Below are 22,485 nucleotides of genomic sequence, written 5' to 3'. Positions count from 1 at the left end.
CTACCATCCCCCTCGACAACTTTTTAAAAGTAAACTTTCCATTCAGAATCTTATTGTTATCCATTTCGGCGTCTCGCGTTCGCCATCCACTCAAAACCTAACATTAGCCTACTACTCTTTGGCCGGCTCGCAAGCCCAAGCAAGTGTGTGCGGCGTGCTGTTGTGTTTCCAGTCTAGCTAGATCCGGTGTGGTGTTGTAGTTTTTCTAACATTACTAGTTGTTGCAACAGCATGTGAAAAAAACTACAAAGTTTGCCAGGCCAAAATGAACATTAATCTCGCGGAAAAAAAATGTATGCTGTTAAAATGGGTTTGCGTTAACGCCGTTAATAACGCGTTTAACTGACAGCACTAATGAAAATATGAGCTAATAATGTAGACAATACACATATTTCTTCATGGATACATAAGTGTATGTGTTTCTACATTTATGCCAAAAGTCAATATGAATATGACATTACAAAATATTTACATAAATCAGTGTAGAAAATACCTTAAGTATTAACTTGTGTAATAATTCAGAAATCAGTACAATTAAGGTAAATATTATGAAATATTGGGTCATCCTTTCAATTTTGATAGTTTAAAGTTGTTTTATTTTACTTAACAGCAGTAAAATCTGTGAATCTGTTATTTCCAACACTGTGAGGTGCTTCAGTGCCTCGTCCTCTGAACACCACAGGATGGCGCTAACACACACGCTGAAAGAAGTAAATTACACTGCCCCTCTGAACTGACTTTGTTTCACAGAGAATAACGTTATCTCACATCCCGTTCACTATTCAGGTCGCTACTTCAGGCTGCAGGAGCACATATTAATGAACTTTGGCAGAGGCTGCCCACCGGACAGTTCACGCCTCGCCGTCGTCTATTAATAACTGGCAATGGACACCTCTTCAGGCATTAACCCTTACATATTTTCTAAGAATGCTTGTATAACATCAACCTTTGTTTTGCACAGTCAATCTATACACTTTTTTTTCAGGACAAACTGGTCTATTAGAATACTTAAGTCTCACAGCTATGTCAATGTGATTCACATATTTCTCTAAAACCACCGTCAAAAATGTCAGAAAAGAAGTGACAAAAATGTCCAAAACAAGTGCAGAAAAGAGGTAAAGGAAACGTGGGAAAAAGCATAAAAGATTTCGATAAAACATCTTCGAAAAATGCGTCATTACCGCCGGAAAAAGGGTAATAGACTCCGAAAAGCATAAAAAAATATTGAAAATTAAGTCAACATCAGAAAAGTAACAAAAAATGTCAGGGATTGTTTTCACCCTCAGGGAGACTTTACATACAGCCACTGCAATCTAAACTTGGGAGAAAGACTTGAAAAACGCTGAAAAACTGTAGACAGAAAAGTTGGAAAAAGCACCAAAAACGTCTAAAAAAAACGTCACAAAAACGTAAACAAAAATGGACAAAAACAAAGGAACCATTAAAAAGTGGAGAAACGTACATAGAAGCGCCACAAATGTCGGAAAAAAAGTTTCATAAACAACAGAAAAGGGGACTGAAAAAGTTGAGAAGTCTAATCTATTATTCCAGAGAATAATCCAGATATGAATATGTATGAGGCTGCCGCCTGCACTGCAACCTCCAACAACCTTAATGAGGGTAACCATGGCGACGCAGACAGAATCCAAATGTCCGGCGGTAGCAATCTGGGAGCATCTCACACTGATAACACTGTTTACATAATGAATCATGTTGCAACATTAATCTCTACAGGTGAACGTGATGCTTTATCCCAAATTTCTGCACATGGTCACTTAAAGTGTAAAAAAATATTTGTTTTTCAACCTGGACCCTGTTGTCTAATTTTTTAGTCTCTAAGTGACTGATGGGAACAACAATCTTTGAAATCGGTCCAGTATTGAGCGAGAATGGTGTATTGGCAGCCGTGATACAAGCTATGAAAAAAAGGGACAAAAACATTGGAAATAATCGTCGGCAACAACCGCGAAAAAAAACGTCAAGCAAAGCAACAACAACATGTGAATGTCTGTAAAATGTCCCTGGAACAGTTTCTTTGAACGACATTTTTTGTGTGTTTTAACTCTGATTTTCTGTCAGGTCAGGCAACATTGATCTTCATTTCTGCACTTTGGGGATTTGTTGTGATGGTCCCCTTCTATCCTTTGGATGTGAAAATGTAACCAAAACGACAAATGACAAAAAAATAGAAGATGGAAAAAAACCTGTGCAAAGAGCATGTAAAGGCATGAGAGATCAGAAGAGGGAATCACAAAGGACTCCTCTGACTCTTTGAATTAGAAAATTGATGAGACAAATATTCACAACACTTAAGATGCCCATATATTGCATGGAGGCTCTTTCCCCTGTGGAATTATGGGTAATTACATGCCCAGTGGAGATGTAAAAAGCGTATATGAAGGAGAATTTAATGAAGGAGGAAGATATAAAAAGAAGTCATCAAAAGGAATATTTAAAATGGGACCTACAGGAATCAAAAGATGTGCCGTGTGAAATCGACTGCAGCTACTGAAGCATCCCTCCGGTTCGAGAGTTCTCCGTTAAACTACCTTAGTGTGTAACTTTCTTTAATTGGTTTCATGGGCTCGACAGGTGGGCGAGAACATCTAAAATGTGACCTGATGGGCTACAATCATATCATACAATCCACAGAGACACAAACAGACAAAAACACAGAGAACAGAATGACAGAAACATCGAAAAAAGACAAAAATGTTGAAAAAGGCGACAAACGTTTAAAAAAAAGGGACGAAAATGTCGAAAAACTGACAAAAATGTTAAAACAAACAACTACAAAAGTAGTAAAAATGTCGAGAAAAAAAAGAAAAAATGTTGGAAAAAAAGACAAAAAAGCAGAGAAAAGTGACAAACACTTCAAAAAAAGGGACACAAATGTCAAAACAAATGACTGGTTGAAAAAGAGGACAAAATATTTGAAAAAACATTAGGAAACAGCGACTAATATGTCGAGACAATCAACAGAATCGTAATCGCTTAATCATAGACACTCAAAGTGCTTCAGCGGGGGGGTGATATTAATGTTAAGTTAAGAAGAAAAAATGTTACAAGAATATTGACAGAACGTTGTAAAAAAAAGCTGGTCTATAAAAACAGATAACTGTTAGTGTGCGTATTAATGTGAGTCACGCCCTCCCGTATCGGTTTTCTATGCCCTTTCCACTCAGGTGTGTCCGTTATATTGACATATTGAGCTGTGTGCCTCGACTCTACCGGCCCCCAAATTGAGTCATCATCAGTTTAAAGTATCTCTGAGTCGATCCAGGCCACACATCAATAATTCACGCAGATGACTCAATGATTTTGGGAACAAGTGGCATATTGATAAACACGTCTCAAGTGAGGTGTTAAATGCCAAAGGTGTCGTCCTTCTCTGCCGGTGTTTCACTGGATGAAGGAAAACAGGAAGTCCAGCTGCTTGCACAATAGTTTCAGGATTAAGTTTCAAAATAATCAAAACAAATATAATATATTATAATATGTGAGTTATGTGTATTAATGCAGCCTGTTGATCCATACATTCGAAAAGCTACGTAAGGTTAAGCACTGTAATTCGTATGATTTCCACTTTTTTTTTTCTGTGTGCACCACATGTACTGCTGCTGTATAAGAACGCGGCTGTTAAAACACAGGACTTTCACCCCGGGGAGCGGAGCTCATTTACCGGGGAAACAAAAGACTTTCACCCAGGAAATGCGTGTTCCTTGGGAGTGTTTTAATCCAAACTACGATCTTTTACCTAAACTTAATTAATCGTTTTGGTGCCTAAACTTAAATTTCGCCGCTGCATGACGCTCACTTTTTGTTGCCTAAACTTAAAGTGTTTAACCTAAACTTTAGTGCGTAACTTTTTGATATTAATGACTGTCCGTCACATTCAAGCCATTGCCAGATGAGTTGCTACAAAGCTAATTCAGACTATCAGCTCCACACAACTCTCTCTGGATTTCTCAGTATGACTATGTTCAGAAGATTGTGGCGTCCGGTGACGTTCCCGCGCAGAAACTCAAGTGAAGATAACCTCTTCTGAAGAGTCGATCATGTTTTTATAATCCTCCGTGTCCTCCTTGGCTACTAGCAACTGTGTGACAGCGCGTGCACGATCACAGAAGGCTTGTGTCATGTGGATGCGCCAACAGTTTTATTGTTATTACTTAGAATTCCTCATGGGGGCGACAGAAACTACGCACTATAGCTTTAACTGTAATGTCCGCTGAAACAGCCAGCAGCTGGCGGTGCTCTGTACACGGCTCACAGTCACCTATTCTCGGGTAACTATACCACCAAATACTGCTGATATGGCCAGCGTCGCAGAGGTCTGTAGCTAAACACATCTACTAACTGCCGCTGATGCGTTATTATGGATTCCACGCAACTTTTAGGCAAGTCCTGCACTACGAAGCAGCCCGATTGGTTGGAGTTAGGCATAGACCTCAAGTAGTTAAGGTTAGGATAGCCAACTGGTCAGGGGATAGGACCTGAACAAATCGGGGACCTTGCGTGGGCATGGTCACCTGGCCAATAGTAGCGTGTGAATGCTATTGAAGGGCGGGTCTTCCCTAGAAGTTGCGTTAGTTCCATAATAACGTGCCACTGATATGTCATGTGACCAGCCGGTGGTCTCCTAGTTTCAGTATGATATACATTTTAGTGTGTTATGGCATGTCGTGACTCACATTAATACACATTGTCTGATGCACACTCACATTTCTCTGCATTTATAGACCAATACAAGTACTGGTAGACACAATAAGTGGAACACATTTATACAGTTTAATGTAGAATACTTAAACTGCCACAAACTTGTTTTTTTTAAATGTTTTTGTCATTTTTTTCTACGTTTTTGTCACTTTGCTTTCGTTGTCATTTTTTGCGACGTTTTTGTCGCTTTTCTAAAATCCTGTTTTGTTTTTTACCTTTTTGGCAGGCCTGCCTTGTTGCACCATCCACATTTTTTTCAAAACGTTACATCTACAGCTTGTAGCTTGCTAGCTCGAAGTTTGTTGTTGCCTTAAATGGACAGAGAAAATAAGTCCAAGAAAGTCAACACACAGAGAGAGGAAGGTGAGGGACATCCAACGCGTTGGGCTTTATCCTGGAAATGTACATCCGTTGATCCAGACTGCTTGTGGTTATGTATGTTTTGTTGTTGTAGTTAAGGTTGTAGTTCAAATTACCGAACATACACAATGTAAATAAGATCAGTTAAAGGTTAATTGGCAAATTTGGGGTAATTGCTCAGCCGTATTTGCCTTGCTGTCTGTGTAATTGCAGCCGTTAAATACAATATAAAACATTAGTGTAGCAGGGGGTGGAGCGCCCTTTTCTGTTAGAGCACAGCTCGATGATTTAGGCTGATAAGGATGTCATTTGCTGCAGGAAGCAGAGACAAAACCTCTCCATGTGGATCTTTTCCTCCACTTATGGACACAAACCCTCTGCTACAGTCTCCAGACAATCACAGTGGCGTTTTAATTTGTCCCCTCGATATCTTGTTTGCCGAAGAAGGGACCCAAAGGGCCCAAAAGAGCACACAGCTTTATTGAAGCAGCCGAGGATCACATAAAGGGCTTAGTATTGATGCAGACGGGGCGGAGGGGTGACAGAAGTTAAAGCCTGGCTCGGGGGAGACAGAGGAAAGGAAGGAAGGAGGGAGGAAGGATCAGAAGTAAAGCATGTGCTCTGCAACAGTCTCTAGATAATCACGGTGGTGTTTTCATTTTCGCTTTTTACGATGCTTTAGACATTTGTGACGATGTTTTTTCCGACGTTATCAGCCGTTTTTTCAGACGTTTGTGTCAATGTTTTGGGACTTTTTCAGACGTTATTTCAGATGTTATCAGACATTTTTTCAGTCATTTTTTCAGACGTTTTTCAGACGTTTGTGTCAATGTTTTGGGACTTTTGCCGAGCACACAGCTTTATTGAAGCAGCTGAGGATCACATGAAGGGCTTAGGATTGATGCAGACGGGGCGGAGGGGTGACAGAGAAGTAAAAGCCTGGCTGGGGGGAGACAGAGGAAAGGAAGGAAGGAGGGAGGAAGGATCAGAAGTACAACATCAGCTTTGGGGAAGGATGACAGAGTCCCTACAAAAGAAGCAAGGTTAGACACCAGAAATAAACCATAGTAAAAAAATAAAGCTGAATGTTTTAACCATTTATCCATTCACTGTAAAAAGTGCTTAGTTGTATCAACTTAAAATAATCGAGTGAACTAGTTGCATGAATGATTTTGAGTTTTAACAATTCTTCCTGAATTGTGCTGCCAACGTAACGATAATAGTCGAGGGTACAAAATTATTTGTCCCTCCAACTAATTCCAGGTTTTTATAACAACTAACTTTGGCAACTGTTTTGGCATTTTTGTCGCTTTGTTGTGACGTTCATGTCCCTTTTTTGAAGTTTTTTTCATTTACAAAGAACATATCATCACCGGCTGTGATGCACCATCCATCCCTACTCTTTGGTACTCCAGGCCAAGGACTATTTGTACGGAGGGTTAAGCTAGCTAGAGCTAGCCACGCAGAGAAGTTTATCATCCAATAAAAATCATTTTAAAAAATGCTGAGTGAATAGGGTTTTGGGTGGAGAGGGTGGGGAGTGTTAATTCAATTTATTTTTGGCTGAAAGCCAGAGAGAATCCCGAGCTGGGTTACTGTATGCACATTATTAGCTGCCTACATCTGCCAGAGACTGTATCTGTTCATTTCACTACAGATATATGTAGTCGTGTATTTACATTAATCAAATAACACAATGGAACTCTGTCTTTAACAAAAGGGAAAAACTAAGTCTAATAAAAGGTATTCATGACATTTTTGTTCCACTGTTTTTTGAAGTTTCTGCCATTTTTATCTGCCATTTTTTTCAAAGAACTTTCTGGTTTTTGGTGCTTTTCTTTTTTTATGCTGAGTGAATCAAGTTGTGGGTAGAGTTTTTATGTTTCTGGCGTTACTTTTCAAAGTTTTTTGCCTTTTTTGTTTTTAAGTTTTTGTCACCTTTTTCACCAACGCTTTTTTCCAACTTTATTGTCGTTTTTTTTATGTTTTTTTTGACACACACACACACACACACACACACACACACACACACACACAGACACACACATATATACACACACAGACAGAGACACACACGCACGCACAACTTGAGCTACACAAAGTAACTACACACTGAGATCCTTTGTAATATACTTAGATCTTAGATCTTTAGAATATCATACTTCCTGTGCTCATTTGAAAATAAGTGTATTGGATTTGCAAATTCGAAGACGGGGGGGTCAGGCTCTAATCTCTTCGTTGGTTTAATCCATCCACTCTAGCTGAGAGCCATTAGGACGGACAGGATGCTGACTCAGCGCCTGCCTAAATCACCCAGGTAAAGCCTCGGCCGTCTGTTTCGTTTCAGGGGACAGATACATCAGTTTAGGACGGCAGAGACCAATCACACAGCTGGCAGACACACGGGCACCCGCAGCCAAGCCATCAGCCCCAGATCTAATATTCATCTCCTTCAGATTAGTTATTATTTCTACTATATTTCTTGTATTTACTGTGTGTGTGTTAGTGAGTATGTGTGTGTGTCCTTGTAACTGTAACAGTCATTTACAGTTTGGGATTAATAAAGTCCATATCTATCTATCTATCTCTCCCTCCCTCTCTCTCTCTCTCTCTCTCTCTCTCTCTCTCTCTTTATCTATCTATCCGCCTAGATTATTTATCCCCAAACTTCATCTGCAAAACTTGTTCACACCGATCAGAGGACACATAAAAATTCAGTTTAGGATGATTCATCTCTTTCAGATTTAGTGCAAGAATTGAATCCAATGTGTAATAGGCCACGCCCATTTGTACTCATCAGTACAACATTGTAGGCATGGCCTCATAGATTGTACGCTCCAAATTTTGTAAACAATCGCATGGGCTCTTTATGAGATATAAACCTACAAATTATTTGTAATTTGCTTATTTTTAGAACGGAGCGTCAGATTATACATCCCCAAACTTGTAAACTTTCCTCTTAAATTAAATACATGAGTTTTATCTACATTTATTCCCCTCCCTGGCCTTCCAGCCAGATACATTTTGGGCCTTTATACGAAAGAAATTGGGCACCCCTGAGTAAACTTATCTCCCAAGGACACTGAAAGTGTTACTTCACTGCGACAAAATTACCAGATGCTCTTTATTTCCATTAGAGAGAAGTAATTATTCACTCAGCGCTTTAGCAATCTCACACCTGTATGAAGATATTACATTTCAGTCCTAACAAGATGCATTCAGACTTCTATGCATCCCCTTCTTCTTTCCGGGGGGACACTCGTTTGAAATACTCGTCGACAAAGCAAATCAATATCTAATTACAAGCGGCACATTACGGCGCTTTGACAGAGGAACGGGGAGAGGCCTTCCCTTCCTCTTTAAACCCTGGGCTCAATAACACTGTGTAGATTATTTCTTCACCCGTCATTTGCATGCGGCCCCAGTAATGGCCCCCTCACTTTGAGAATCTATTACTTCTTTTTTTGCCCGAAAGTCAGCACTTTTTAAAGGACGAAGATTTGTCTTGCCGCGGTCCATCACTCAGCCTAAGCTGCATTCAATTTACACCACAAAAAAGGTAATAACGTTGCCGCTGAAGGTATGTTTGACTTGCAGAAATTTAAGTGCCGTTCTCTTCGGCTCCCAATTGTTTAACGGACACTGGGTTTTGTAAGGGTAAAGTGAATCATAACAACTACACTCAATGTAAAGAATCCATGTGTAATATTCTGTTTAATAGGGCAATTCAAAGCGGATGACTCACTTCTGTCTTTACAAAGTTCTCAAGAGCAATAAAATGAGGAGGAATCACAGATTATTATTCTAAGAGTCTGACAACATTATGGAAAGGATCCCTACAGAGATAGACCTTTTAGTTAAAGAGTAAGATCCTTTTAGTTTAACATGAAACAGCCCCGAAATCACCATCACCAAACCCACCAGACTCCATGTAAATAATCAGGACTTTTAGCGTGTATAGAGCCAGCATATTTCCACCAGACTCCATGTAAATAATCAGGACTTTTAGCGTGTATAGAGCCAGCATATTTCCACCAGACTCCATGTAAATAATCAGGACTTTTAGCGTGTATAGAGCCAGCATATTTCCACCAGACTCCATGCAAATAATCAGGACTTTTAGCGTGTATAGAGCCAGCATATCTCCACATGTAAATGGGTGAATTAAGGGTTTATTTCAACCAAACCAGAGTGGTGATTGTTGGAACAGTGGAAAGATGAACCAAGACAGCTTTTGATATTTTTTTTTAGTTTCTGTCCACTTTGAATGAAGTGTGTTTTACGATGATAAAAGTCCTGATTATTTACATGGAGTCTGGTGGGTTTAGTGATGGTGATTTCGGGGCTGTTAATGTTAAGTTAAAAGGATCTTACTCTTTAACTAAAAGGTCTATCTCTGTAGGGATCCTTTCCATAATGTTGTCAGACACTTAGAATAATAATCTGAGTCTGTCAGCGGCAAAAACAAAACTTTTAGTGGATGCTGACTGACCATTAATGTTACATTGCAGCTTGTTTTTCGCTTAACACTGGATTAATTTCAAAGATTGTTGTTCCCTTTAGTCATTTAGACACAAAAACATTGAAAACATGAAGTCCAGGATAAAATAAATAAACAAAGTTACCCTTTAACATAATCGAGCAATCTACTATTTAATCTGCAATTTCCTGTTTTCTGTCGGTTTTTAATATGTGTGAAAACGCTCCCATCTTAAATTAAATTGGCAGTAGACGAGCCTGACCAGACGGCGCTCGGCGTACTCCCACAGGCTGATAACTGTCAGTTCACGGGTGAACACTATCACATCTGCTGGGATAATTAAACAGTTTGGGAAAGGCAGTGACACCACATCTAACAGAGTTCACTAACAACTTATTGGCACATGGACCAGCTGGTCCTTTTTTAAACATCATTCTGTTCAGGTATGGAAAACATCTACATACATTTTAATATAGCTTGACTTTTTAGTGACATGTGGGACAAGAACGAGACAGTTACGGTTAGAGAAAGATCAAGCTTGGGTTTAAAAAAATTTACGTTTGAGTGACGTAAGAAAAGGATGGATAGGGTTAGGAAAAGATTGTGGGTTAGGGTTAAAAAATGTACGTTTAGGTGACATAAGAACGGGACAGTTAGGATTAGAGAAAAATTGGGGGTGGGGTTAAAAAAATTACGTTTCAAAGACACACGGGAAAAGACAGGACACTTCGACTCAATCACAGTGTGAATTGAAGGACAAAGTTTGGAACCAAGGTTTGATTCCTTATTTTGGAGTGACTAGTGTTTGGAGAAAGACAAGCCACTGGAGAGGCTCAGACTGTATGCAGCATGAAATATACTGGGACGAGCCAGCAGAAATGAAAGCAGATCAATATCATTTTACTGGATGATCTTCAGACAAAGTTATTGCTTTATCAAGTGCAATCACAGCTAATGCTATACCTCCTTACAGAAACAAACAAGACACAAATGTGACATAAATCTTGAGAATGTGAATGACTCAGACTTGTAAATCTTTCGCAGCTGATTGAGCAACAGCCAAAGGTCATTGTGAACCTCTGCTGAGCGGGGACGAAGACATTTTCCACATTTCCAATAAGTCACCACCGTCAATAGAGAAGGTATATAAAGTTCACACAGTCTCTGCAGAGGATGAAGCTGCGTACAGTCCTGTTTGGACGGCTCCATCTATCAAGCACTAAAAGTGAAGCAGATATACGTAGGGTCATCCCTCTCCTTGTCACAGCATGAGAGTACGCGAACGTGAACATAAATCTTCACCCTCTTTTGCCACAGAGAATTAGCTTGATGCTTTGCAATGATCCCGCGGCAACAGACAGTTATCTTGATATTTATAAATCAGTGATTACACACGCTACATCATCTGATTATGCATGTCGACTGTTGCTCTGCACACATTGGCACAACCAGGAGGGGGGGGGAGTGTTTGGGTGGATGTCAAATCCTCTGCATGTACATGATGTATTATACAAATTATATACTGTGTACTAAGTCTCCATGTAAATGGACGATAGATGCAGCAACATATCAAGAGATAACCTCACTTATTATTCTCCGATGATGTACGTAAGGATGCTGCTCCATCCAGATGGTATTCAGCAAAGCATAGACAAATCAATGCAGCAACCCTACCTATAACAGAAACATCAGACAGTTTCTACCTATGTTATGAGACTTATAGAAACAGAAATATCAGACAGTTTCTACCTATGTTATGAGACTTATAGAAACAGAAATATCAGACAGTTTCTACCTATGTTATGAGACTTATAGAAACAGAAATATCAGACAGTTTCTACCTATGTTATGAGACTTATAGAAACAGAAACATCAGACAGTTTCTATCTATGTTATGAGACTTATAGAAACAGAAATATCAGACAGTTTCTATCTATGTTATGAGACTTATAGAAACAGAAATATCAGACAGTTTCTACCTATGTTATGAGACTTATAGAAACAGAAATATCAGACAGTTTCTACCTATGTTATGAGACTTATAGAAACAGAAATATCAGACAGTTTCTACCTATGTTATGAGATTTATAGAAACAGAAATATCAGACAGTTTCTATCTATGTTATGAGACTTACAGAAACAGAAACATAGACAGTTTCTGCCTCTCTTTAGGCGGCAGGACGGAAAATGATCCTCAACATTTGTTGTGTTCTGCTTTCAGAAAGATGAAGACAGTTGGATAACTCACCAGAAATTCTCCAAAGATGTATTTAAAGATGCTTCTGCATCCTGATGGCATTCTGCATAGCATAGACAGTATGTTAAATGCTGTTTATTCTTAAAAATTGATGAAAATGGATTAATCAATCAGGCGTGCGTACAGTTTTAAGCCACTCGCTTTAGATATGACGGTTTGGGGGGGTAGATGGGTCAAACAAACACAGACTTTCACCCAGGAGACCCAGGAGAACTGGGGTTCATGTCCTGTTTGAAAGAATAAAATGCGCAAATTACAAACAAACAAATATTTGTAGCTTGTGACCAAACACAAACTTTATCATCTCTCAAGTCTGATGCTTTTGCAATGTTTTTTTCTGTAATTTTCATTGCTTTCCCAACATTTTTGCTTTTTTAAAAAACATTTTTGTAGCATTGTTTTATCATTTTTTACACTTTTGAAGCTTTTTTCGGTTGCCGCTTTTTTTCGTTTGCCATTTTGATGCTTTGAGGCTTTTTTGTTGACTTTTTCCAACATTTTTGCTGCTTTTTTTCACTTTTTCCCCCCAACATGTTTGCCTCTTTATTCAACGCTTTAGGCACCTTTCTGACGCTTTTGTTGCTTTTTTAACATCTAGTTTCCCCCCAGCCCCAGGTTCTGCTGCTGTGTTCACCAGTTAATGTTACACCTGATAATACCTCTAAATAATGACTTTATTGGGTAAAAAGTGGCCCTGACAACCGACCTCGGGCTGCTGTGACTTGATTTAGGCAAATACTGAGTTCAGCAAACACAACATCAAACATTAGGCTGTTTGACGGAGCGCCCCACCCCACCCCCCCTGGCAGGATCACTCACCATTACAGGACTTCTTCTGGTCAGCACTTCTCACTTTACACACACAGTTGGTCGGTTTATAAAACGGTTTCTTTAAATTGCACAGTCGTGCTTGTTGGTTTTCAAGTCCATTCTTCAAATTGCAGAGTCATGCTTGAACATTTTTAAGACCCATAGTCAATTAGTTTATTAGTTTCCCTTCTGGATTTTGTTCTGTCTTGATTTTGTTTGAAATTGTTGCATATTCTTGCCTAGATTGTATTCTAAATTCGAGGACACATCATCAGTAGTGAACAATCGGATCCATTGGATTCATCAGGTGTTTCGCCATTACCAACTAGACACCCTCCTCCAAGGGCGGCCCTCCCGAGGTTGATCAGTCCTCGGAATGTGTCCTATAGCCAATTGAAGTTTTATTCAGGGTTACGGTCTGTTTTGGAGTTTATTAGGGTCTGTTTTGATGTTTAATTTGTACTTTTATATTTATTGTTTGAAAAATGTTATATTGTTTAAAATGCAATAGTATTACTGCATTCTAAGTAAATTGATAATTGATTCCATTTTTACCATCTTGTATCTACTGAAATATGTCTGGTTTGACGTCATAGTAATATAGGTAGATACTTTATTGATCCCCAAGGGGAAATTCAAGGTCCCAGTAGCTTAAAGACATCACACACAACATACAGATCATAAACAGGATGATAAAATAACAAATCCACATGAATAATATGGACCCACATGAATAATATGGACTATAATATAAATCTGATTTACCACCTGACCAACAAAGATGTCTGTTAACAGCACAAGCTAGAACTATCCATGTCAGCAAGGCCCGAGGATCTGGAAGTCCAGATCTCCAGGTTGATTTTTCAAAGTCACTTCCTGTGTTCCATACACCACTCAACTACAGAAGGCACTGGGGCATTGACCAATCCAAAGAGGAAACAAAGGTGAAAGCCCTCGGTGCAGTCATATTAGACTCACTTGTGGACAGAAATCCTGAGGTCTTGGTTTTGACACAACAAAAAAAAACTAGGTCTTAGAGGTATGAAAATAACATCATAAAGGAGCTGCAGGGTTTTCCGAATCCAATGGTGTCAGCCACGTTTCCATACGATGACAGGAAGTGAGTGAAAACTAATTTTTAAGGCGGAAACTTGCTTGTAAAGCGTTTTGTGGGCGTTTCCCCCCAGCCCCAGGTTCTGCTGCTGTGTTCACCAGTTAATGTTACACCTGATAATACCTCTAAATAATGACATTATTGGGTAAAAAGTGATCCTGCCAACCAACCTTGGGCTGCTGTGACTTGATTTAGGTGAATACTGAGTTCAGCAAACACATCATCAAACATTAGGCTGTTTGACGGAGCGCCCCCCCCCCCCCGGCAGGATCACTCACCGTTACAGGACTTCTTCTGGTCAGCACTTCTCACTTTACACACACACAAACACTCAAGTTCTCTCGGGGGTTCTAATAGGACAGTTTACTGTTGTTTCCTTTCTTCTCATTGTTTTCCTTTCTTTCCTTTCCTATTGTTTCCTCTTCTGTTGTTTCCCTTTCCTCATTTTCTTTCCTTCTCTCCTTTTTTCCTCTGATCAGCACTTCTCACTTCTGACCTTTTCTTGTCTGTATTTTAACATGCACAGACACATGCACACTTCTCTGTCTTCTGAAAACTGTTCAGACAAAAGAGACTCGGACAGATTTCATCCACAATGATCTGTTCATTAGCAGCAATTAAATCTCTACATGTCCAGAACATAAAAGAGTTAATCATAAAGCAAACGCTGTTTTAATCTTTATAGGAAAATACTCAGCGTGGAATTACTAACATGCTGACTTCTTCTGTGTCTTCTCATTTTATTTCATTACTTCCTTTTGTATCCTACTTTTGTTTCCTTTCCTTTTGTTTCCTTTTCCTTGTTTTGTTTCCTACTTTTGTTTCTTTTCTTTTGAATTTGAATTGTCTTTCTTTCCTTCCCTTTTCCTATTTTGCTTTCTGTTTCTGTTCAAAGAGGACGTGCTTGATTTCTTAACTTCTTTTAAATACATTGTGACTGAATTATTTATTATTCATAGCTAACAAAATATCATTTAGGAGCAACAGATGTTAAAGAACAATTCAGTTGCATCTCTGCAGATAATATATATATATAAATATATATATATATATATATATATATATATATATATATACACATAATCTTATGGGGCTCTACATTTCCGAGGCAGTGGCGGTCAGAGGCAGCGATGCAGAAATGATTAATGTGCGTGTCGGTAAAAGGTGCAGCCGTAGCACCATGGGTGTAAATCACAGACAGCGGATGGTTAGCATGATAGAGAAATACTTTCCCCAACGCAAATAATGTTTTTGGTTGAAGGGTAGTCTCGCATTGCCAGACCTTCCTCCAGAGAACTGCGGAGGAAGGTCTGGCTAGTCCACACAGCATTCCGGGATGGGAGAAAAATGTTCTCTGGTTTATTGGCATTTCTTTTAACCAATCACAATCATCTTAGGCGGTGCTAAGCGCCGGACGGAGCCATGGTGTCGCTGCAAAATAGCCTCGGGAAGGAACTTGTTTTGGTGGAACATGTGTACGTTCAAAAGTCATGCAACAGAAAACTCAGATTGGACAGATAGTCTAGCTAGCTGTCTGGATTTACCCTGCAGAGATCTGAGGAGCAGTTAACCATAGTCCTCACAAATCCACCAGAGGTTAGAACACCCACACAAAGAAAGAGGAAGGGGACGGACATCCAGCCGAATGAGGGACATCCAGCGTAATTTACGACGGCAACAAAGCAATCCTGAAAGTGGAACGTTGTGGATATAGACTAGTTAAAGGGCAACTTCGGTTTTTTTTTTCCACCTGGACCCTATTTTCCCATGTTTTTGTGTCTAAGTGACTTAAACGTAAATTGTTCTGCAATTATATAGTTTTCAGGGTCAGTCTTGTATTTTTTGATTCTACTAGAACATGTTTGAATGCTTACACAAAAATTTCCACCAAGGTGGACAATAAAGTCTAATCAAATCTAGTATTTAATGTTCAAAAACATCTGTGTTCACCTTCTGTCTGTCTCTTTAAAAAGCACAGTCTGCTCTGATTGGTCAGCGCGTTTCTGCATCTCCGAGTATCTCCACTGTTGTTGCACCATAGACTGTATATATTAATGGACAGAGCATGTGTGACGTCACCCATTGGTTTGTGGAGATCAGCAATCCGTCATCGAGTTTGCGTTTATGGGCGCAGCCATCCTGGTTGCGGATGTGACGTTTTTAGACGAGAGGGCGGAGTGAGGGAGGAGCCATAGACTATTGGGTGGTGTCTGACTGTTTTTTTTTTTTTTGGAGTTGGCAACGCTGCTTACACTCTACGTTACCTTACACACGTTCACTGGCAATCTGGATGCAACTGCTGCTGAAAGCTAGCATACATAATTCGAGGTAAGATATAGCTTCGCTAGGTTTTAAATATATCTTTGTCCAATAGTTATATTACATATAAGATGAGTCACATTGTAAAGTAAATGTATCTGAAGTTACCATGTAAATTGTCTGTAACGTTAGCTAGCCACTGGTAAAACATGCTAACGTTAATTTTCTGCAAATCAAAGTTTACGTTTTAAACGTAGTGTTAGCGAAATGCAAAACGGGGATTGTTAATGCTTATCATTATCTAACACTAAGTATTAGCAGATGTATAACCAAGTTTCTTAGAACGTTTGGTTAACTGTAACAACCATAATGCACCGATAATGTCTTGCTACTGTTTGCTCCATCAGTCTATGGTTGGCACAATTAGCCTTTACATGCTTTTAAGAGCTAACGTTAGCAGAAATAAGCTCATTTAACTAAATTAAAGTTACACTAAAGAACAATAGACTGTTGTTGATTCATCTGTATTCTCCCCCGATAATTAATGAAGTACAGTTACATGCTAGTGTGCATATATATTTAACTATGAGGGGCTCAAATGGAAATTGATGACTCTTTCTTTCAGAAATAGGAGTGTGGAGAGCCACGATGGCATGTGCACCCACCCAATACCTCAGAAGTAAGTCCATCTTCTCTGGCATCACCCAGAGATGCAGGTGGAGGGCTGTTAACAATCCGGGGAAGATCGACAAGGCTCGCAGGGTTTTTTTTTTTTCCACTGTGCATTACAGACAACCAACAGACTGTCACACTATGCTCACTTTAATTGTAAAGGCAACTTTTATTTCTTTACCCAGGCATTTGGACTTGACTGAACAGAGTGCTGCACAAGTGCTTTAAGCTGTATATGTTAAGCTATATTTTTATATTGTGGTTTGTAATGTCAACCATTTCTACTGTAATTAACAATGTGACACTAGTGATTCAACTACCCCTTTTTTTCGTATGCAGACATGTCTTACCTTGACCCACAGCAGTGTTTTATGTGTGGAATGTACACTGGATTGTAAAAGGTGAACTACATTATTTAATTCATCAATTTAACCCCTAACCCTAACATAATCTTAAAAATATTGCCAGTTTTTGTGGTTTATGTAGTTTTTGTAGTTAATGCCCATTTTAATGTGAAATAAAGGTCTTTCTAAAGCTACATTTGTTTTTCTGAAGCAACTATAGGAACATACACAATATTGTAGTCATACAAGAAGACATTGGTAATTTGATAGAATTTGTAATTGATTAAAAGTGTCTATTTTGGCTTTAATCAACAAAAATATGATTTCTCAAATGTTACCATACTTGAATGTTGACAAAGAAGGATCAGGAAAATGTAGTTTGTGCTTTTCTTGTGTGTCTTTATGTACTTGTCAATTTTAATCACCATGAAAACACTTCACCAAAATCCTTTTAGATTAATTTATAGGCATATATTCAATTTTGACATACATAGTCAAGTGTTTAGTAGGTAATTGAAAATGCACTAGGTGCTGTTTAATCTGTGTAAGGTTATTGCAAATTCATTATAACAAAAGTATTATCACAAATTGTTGGTTGATTGTGGTAGATGAGAGGCAGCTGGAGCCCAGAGTCCCACCCTCTAGACTCCACTCCTGCAATAAGAGACAGACAGAGAGAGGGAGAGACAGACAGAGAGAGGGAGGGAGGAGAGACAGAGAGAGGAGAGACAGACAGCGAGAGGGAGGGAGGAGAGACAGAGAAGCTACCTAGGAGCAGCAGGCCTAACAGTAACACAAGAGGACACATCTATTACCGGACTCACATTTTAAACCTCTAAATACCAATGATGCTAAAGTGCTAAAAGTTGGTCTGTCCTTTCAGCAGAAGAAGCTGAACCGAAAATGATTTTCTGGCATCGTTATAATCAGAACACATTTGAGAACTTTGGATGTGGTCAATGCAATCTGTTCCACAACAAGATGAATGGCACCAAATACACTGCTCTATACACCAGGTCTTCCTTCTGTAGGCTCTGGTCATTCAGTTTTCAGTGTGGATTCCTTTGTAAAGACAAACATGTAGTTAAGGCATGGTAGATCACAATGAATTATATTAATATATGAGCTTGTACATGAAGGCATGCTTCAGTTGAGGACATGCAGTATTAAGTAAACATACTCCTACATGTCAAATTTATCTTAGACAATGTGTATTGTACGCAACACTTTTTTAGTGATATGTACATATTAGTAATAAACAGAATTTGTAAATATAGATTGTAACATGTACAGTATGTGACTCATCTTAAAACAGACTAATGTGCTGACAGAAGGTCTTCAAATAGATTAGCAGACACAACTACAGTAAGTGGAAGAAAGACATCAGTGTAACAGCATCAGCAACAGTGGTTAATAACTCAGCATGCTTGTTAGGTACATTAACAGTCTGAAATAATGTATTTAGAATTTTGAGAAAAGAATATTGAACCTGGTGCTTTATACAATACATTTGGCTGCAGAACTGAAGATTTTTCAAGATAGAACACTTATGTAACTTTACAATAATATATATATTTTTTTATGTGCGACATTTTATTGCAAAAACGGATATTCTGGCCTACTGCCCCATCCGTCGACGCGCTCCAGCGCGGCTTTGTCCGAGGTGAGGGTGACAGTGATGCTGTGTGGGTGTCTGTGCCTGTTCTTCGGGCGCCTCCGGGTAACGTTGCCCAACTCTCAGGCGGGGTACATATATTTCAGTATTTTCAAGTAAAAGCAGTCTCTGCTTGTCCCGTGCAAATGCCCCACACGAAACTCAGATGTGAGGGGGTACTTTCTAAATCACACGCGGTCCCAAAATGATTCTAATCCCGTGCGAATAGGATTTATATGAATTTGCACTATAACGTTAGCTATATCAGGCTTTGACTTTAAGCTAACATTACCATTACATGCGCATCGATTAGCAATAACATCACATATGGTTAAAAACAGATCACCGGCGAGACCGTTGTGCATACCTACTGTATACGACTGTAACGTTAAATATATATATTTTAATCCGTTTATACGGTCTGGTCTGCATAACGTTATTAGTTAGCCCGTTAGCTTGGTTAGCAAGGTGCAATCTAGCTAGCTAACTGATATTCATTGGGATGCTAACGTTGGCTAACGAAAAACGGTATTAAAACAAAATGTACGTTACTTACCGGAAAAACTGAACTGCCGACTCCTTTGAGTGTCTTGTCGTACAACCGAACGTTGAACAAGATGTTATTAGGCGACCAACTGTCACAGTCACGAAGACGAAAGCTGGTCAACCCCCAAAGTGAAGTTTACGTGCCATGGATAAGCTTTGCTAAACCTGTCATGATTGACAGGCCGCGAACTGTCAATCACATCATAGCCACGCCCTAAAACACCCCCTGCTTTATCGCCGATTTTAAAATCAACGAGACTATAATTCAAAAAATGAACATCATTCTGTGTTGCAGAAGACTTAAAACTAGCGATTGAGAATATAAACTCTTAATTGAAATGTTTACTGAGGTAATAAATCAAGTGAGAAGTGGGTCATTTCGCCATAGACTTCTATAGAAACGGACCTCCTTTTTGCAACCGCACGTGTCGCCCCCTGCTGGAATTCAGATAGAATGCAGGTTTAAGGCACTTCCGCATTTGCCGCATTTTGCTGAACCGGATGCGCTGTCCACTAATATATACAGTCTATGTGTTGCACGCTGGGGGCCTGAGACTGACTGCAACAGAGTATATAGCAACCAAAAAAGGCACAGCCCCAGAATCTCCATCACCAAACCCACCAGACTCCATGTAAATAATCAGTACGTTTAGCATGTATAGAGCCAGCATATTTCCACCAGACTCCATGTAAATAATCAGTACTTTTAGCGTGTATAGAGCCAGAATATTTCCACATGTAAATCAGGCTTGTGCAAAATTCAGAATTTCAGAATTGGCCTCCATTCAATTCATGAATTGGAATTTTAATTGAATTGACTCCTCCCCACAGGAATGACAGGAAGTGGAATTAAATTCATTGCAATTCGAAGAAATTCCACACAGTCACACAACAGAAAGAATGTGTTGAATCTCACATACATTCAGTGTTAGGAAGGTGAATATGGAAATGTAATTGCTTACTGTTATAAGTTATCCATTATAAATGTGGTTTGGATTACTTTATTTGGGTTACTTTATCAATGCAAAGCAATTTCCTTTTAATTTGATTAGTAACTAATTGAATTAGACATTATACCTCAGTAATACAACTAAATACAATTACAGTAATTTTGCAATTGAATAACAATTTCATTACACGTAACTAGTCACTCCTCAACCCTGCATACATTTTGTTCCAAAATATAGATAATGATCAAATTCTTGAAATAAATTATCCCCTCAATTTTGTTTAATTACTTGTGTTCCAATGTTATTTTCTTTTCAAAGTAATCAAATAACCCCACCATGATTTTCATTCTGGTTTGGCTGGATTGTGTAACCGCTGGTTTCACAGTCCATCAAGATTTCCTGATGTCCCTCAATCCCTCAATGTAGATCACTCTTTAAGAGAACAAATACTTTTACTATTTACTTTACTATACTATTAATTCCACAATTGACAAGAATTGTTTTCTTGTTTTACAATAAGTAATAAGTAAAAAGTGTGCTTTTAAACACACATGATATCCAGTGTTGGGGGTAACTCCTTACGAAGTAATGTCATAATATAATCACATTTGGCTGTAACTGAGAAATGTAACACATTAATGTTACTGTTACTGTTGTGTTGTGAGTTGAAATGTGAAGTAGCCTTGATGGAGCCACAGACTGGAGCACTGCAGTGCTTGCATATGGCTCTGTGGTTTCCAGGTGTTTGTGTTGGAATTGGTTCTTCAAAATGAACTAGTACAGATGACCTTTTAGGCCTGCTATTATGTTCCATGTCGCAGTTATTACAGGTGTCAAATCTATAAACGTTTGTAATCTGAAGTTGTAAGGGACTTCTGAAACTTAAAAAGTCCAGCGTTGACCATCAAATTGTGTAGAAAAGAAGCTTTCAAACAAATGTCCATCTCAAATTGTTTGGTATTGGTATGGTACCATTTTAAATACTTGATTAAAGTAAAGCATTCTGGGAAATGGAAATGTTCCATCACGTTCCACAAAATTACAATTACAATAAATCAAACTTAATTATTTGTTCTGTGACTAGAGCTTTTAACATTCATTGCTGGGGGAAAACATTTCCTGTTATAATGTTGTAATCTGTACAAGTAGTTCAAACTAATATAATTTATAGAATGTGTAATGCAATCCTATCTGACATATATTGTAAAGCTTCATTGTTAAACACTTCACTTAAATTATGTATATGATTTTCTTTGAATTGTTATTGAATTGCAATTCTGCTTCCTTTAATTAAAATTTTAATTGTAATTCTAGATCCTGTTTTTGACATCAATTCAAATTCAATTCAAATTGAAGAATTGAATTGGAATTTAGGAGTCATTCTCAATTCAATTCTGAATTGTGCACAAGCCTGATATAAATGGGTGAATTAAGGGTTTATTCCAACCAAACCAGAGTGGTGATTGTTGGAACAGTGGAAAGATGAACCAAGACGGCTTTTGATAGTTTGATTTAGTTTCTGTCCACTTTGAATGAAGTGTGTTTTACGATGATAAAAGTACTGATTATTTACATGGAGTCTGGTGGGTTTGATGGTGGTGATTTCAGGTCTGTGTCATGTTAAACAAAAAGGATCTTACTCTAACAAAAAGGTCTGTCTCTGTAGGGATCCTTTCCATAATGTTGTCAGACACTTAGAATGATAATCTGAGTCTGTCAGCGGCAACAACAGAACTTTTAGTGGACGCTAACTGACCATTAATGTTACATTGCAGCTTGTTTCTCGCTTATTACTGGAACAATTTCAAAAATTGTTGTTCCCACCAGTCAGTTAGACACAAAAACATGGGAAAATAGGGTCCAGGTTGACAAAAAAAATGGATTTGCCTTAAACAAGTACTTAAAGTAGCCAAGACAACTGTTATATCACAATGACATTGGCCAAGGAAGGTCTTGCTGTTTTCGTACGCTCTCTGCATGCTTATGAATGTTTTTTGTAGCATCCACACTCTATATGCAGAGAGGTCAGTCCCAATCTGAGGGGGGAGGAAAGAAGGGAGGGAGCTCTGTTCAATCTTTCCCACTAAATTACCTCGGCAGATATCAAACAGAGTCCTTCACTGCTGCTGAATGATAATTGTAGCCGGCTGCCAGGACCAATACTCAGGGGTCATCTGTGGCAGAGAGGCTGGATGCCGTGAAGAAATTACCGCTGCCTCTCTCTACTCAGTCTTTTTCTCTCTCTCTACTCCGTCTTTTTCTCTCGCTCTACTCCGTCTTTTTTCTGTCTCTCTACACTGTCTCTCTCTCTCTCTCTTCT

The sequence above is a fragment of the Sander lucioperca genome, chromosome 24, assembly GCF_008315115.2.
Source record: "Sander lucioperca isolate FBNREF2018 chromosome 24, SLUC_FBN_1.2, whole genome shotgun sequence".
NCBI lineage: Eukaryota > Metazoa > Chordata > Actinopteri > Perciformes > Percidae > Sander > Sander lucioperca.
This window is presented reverse-complemented; position numbering follows the sequence as displayed.